The sequence below is a fragment of the Corvus brachyrhynchos genome, unplaced genomic scaffold (assembly GCF_000691975.1).
Source record: "Corvus brachyrhynchos isolate BGI_N302 unplaced genomic scaffold, ASM69197v1 scaffold128, whole genome shotgun sequence".
Taxonomy (NCBI): Eukaryota; Metazoa; Chordata; class Aves; order Passeriformes; family Corvidae; genus Corvus; species Corvus brachyrhynchos.
This window is the reverse complement of record NW_008239648.1, coordinates 818331-820900: the sequence shown is the minus strand read 5'-3', so window position 1 is coordinate 820900 and position 2570 is coordinate 818331. Positions and strand designations below refer to the sequence as shown.

Genomic DNA, 2570 nt, shown 5'->3' with positions numbered 1-2570 from the left:
GGAGTCTGTGTAAACCTGGCTTCTGTGAGCTGTGCTCTCCTCCCGCCCCAAACTCAGCCAGGGATAGCTGCAGCTGCTGGCTTTGGCCTTTCCCTCAGCCTGAGATGATTGAACAATGTGTTTCCCTTTACCTAATCAACAGTTCGACTTTCAGTTCAAAGTCCCACTCTTCAGGGAAGCTTCGTTTGTAGCTTCTTTATAATGAGCAAAACTTTATATCAATGTTTGAGGCATGAACTATTTTCAGTCTCTGACAACCTTTAAGAATTCAGAGCACAGAACAAAAGCAGAGTGAGTCCAAAACTAAATGAATAATTTTCAAGCCAAAAATTGTAGGTGTTCAAAATTAACAAAGTAAACAGAACAGAATGTGTTCCGTTCTGTTCTGTTCTGTTCTGTTCTGGAAAATGAGAGAACACAAGAACAAAAAAGCCTAATTGATATATATCAAGCTCTCATCACGTTCTCCACCTTTCCCAGTACTTGAACTTCAATAGATTTGCATATTTATCATCTCCTTAGGACTACCTATAGATTGATTCACACACTAAGTATGTAGGATATGTAACAAAAGCATTTCCTAATCATGGGACAACATGAACCATTTTGATAAATAAGAGTAATCTGACTACCAAATAATGCTCACACCTATTTAGACAGAAACCTAAGACCTTAATAAGGCGCAACACTTTAAGCATTTAAAATGTAGATCTAAAGAACTGTGAAGATTTTGAATTACCAAGTAAGCATCACACTGGTCTAGGCAACACAATGAATCATTGTGAATCACCTGGCAGAAACTGCTACCCAACTTCAAAGCAAAAATTAATGGCTTGGGCCTCTGGGTGGAGGGAGCTATAAAACACTAACATCAGCTTTTGTATGTAGCAAGCTCATTAGAGAAAGCTAACCCTGCCCAGTACCTTGTATTACTAATTTAAGAACTCTTCTTGCAACTCACCTTCTTTTCCTATGCTCTTTCACTGTAAATGCAAATGCAACAGGTAATACCAGTGTAGTATATGAACATATTTTCTCTCTCTGCAATAGTCTTTCCCCTTTTTACTTACTTTCCTCTCTGCAGCAGCTTTCTAAAAATTCCTGTTTTCAAGCACAGGACTCCCAGAGGAGGGTTTCAAGAGAATTTTTATGTCATTTGATGAATGTCCTCTTCTCCTTGCTCTGTTCAGACCTCTCATGATTTTAAATTGTGAGGAACTGAACTAAAATCAATAGATGCCCTGAGTCTCAGTCTGTGAGAAGCGGGCATTTGGTAGAAAGCTGCAGGATTCCTCCATCTGTCTTGCACTCTGCTCTTCTACTTGCTCTCCAAAGCAGATGAAGAACAAACTTTTCTTCCCCTGTGTCTATTTGGAGACCCATTACCAAAACCAGGCTGGAGAAACACCATACCAAGCAGAAGAAAAACAGCTGATTTTAAAATCATTCTTCAAGTACCAGAAAGCCAAACTCTTGTCTACAATCAGGCCTTTCCCAGTACTCTGACATGTGCAGGATGAATGCTAGGAAGGGTTTTAAGGGATTTACACTGTTGAAACAATGTATTCAAATCTTCATTATAGATGAGAATCTGACCCAGGGTCTCTCAAGTCTTGTATAACTCGGCTGTGGGTATGTCTGCATGCATGAAGATAAGAATGGAAGTGGACTAAGAAAATGCCTCCCTACTTAAAAAGAACTAATTAAAAAGTGGAATGCAAAACAAATCAGCTAACTTATCTTAAAAGGTAGGGAAGCACAGCCCACACAGGAGAAAGAGCCAAGCTACTGACATCCCCTCTCCAGAGGATAAAGGAGGACATCTGTGAAAAGTCCTCCCTTCAGTTTCTCCAGAGTAGCAAGTGCAGCAGTTGACTAGACATTAATCACATTCCACCCTTTATAGCTGAGGAAAAAACTCTGGAGGGGGGAATAATTTGACTGAGAATAACCACCTACCTTTGGGATCAGATTTCGTAATGAAATACAACCAGCTCTTTGTTGGAGAGGTTCTGAATTCCTGGGTCTGTGTAAGCGAGAAGTTAGCTGTGTTTCTCTATTTTACAATGGGAAAGATTTCCATCAAATCTGTCTCAGGATACCTTCCAGCAAGGAAGGGAAAAATATGTGCAGACTTCTTGCAGCATAAGTATACTCCAAAGCCATCCTTTCAGACAGAATGTAAATTCAGACCTTTGATGGTCAACGCTGGTGCCACTGTCCAATTAGAGGCTGTGTTATTAGGGCTCTCAGGTGTGTGGGTGCTCTGTAGTAATTTCATTTGAATATGATTAATGTTCTTTCTAGCTCAAGATGTTTTCTTGTGTTGCTTTGCACAGTCAAACAGTTTACACCTCAGTGTTGGTTAAACTTCACAGGGTAAGTGAAGTGATTCATACATATATGTTTTGCCTCTAAAAAGACTTTGGCATCCTACAGGACAAAAGACATATTTAGAAGTGCAAGTCATCTTTGTCATCAAAAAATTAGATGTTGAAACACAAAAACCAGATTCAGAGGCATGAAATTTTTTTGTTTCTTTTGTTTCTAAAAATGTGGGAGATATACAC

The 2570-nt window shown here is 39.4% G+C and overlaps 1 long non-coding RNA gene across 1 annotated transcript in view; it reads right to left on the bottom strand.

Annotated features, from left to right (window-relative positions):
• The window catches only part of LOC108448644, a 36113-nt gene extending 33912 nt beyond the window's left edge, over window positions 1-2201 (bottom strand). Inside the window, exon 1 of the long non-coding RNA XR_001864611.1 lies at window positions 1960-2201. This is a non-coding gene — a long non-coding RNA (uncharacterized LOC108448644). The remainder of the gene's footprint in view (window positions 1-1959) is intronic.
• Between the last annotated feature and the right edge of the window lie 369 nt (window positions 2202-2570).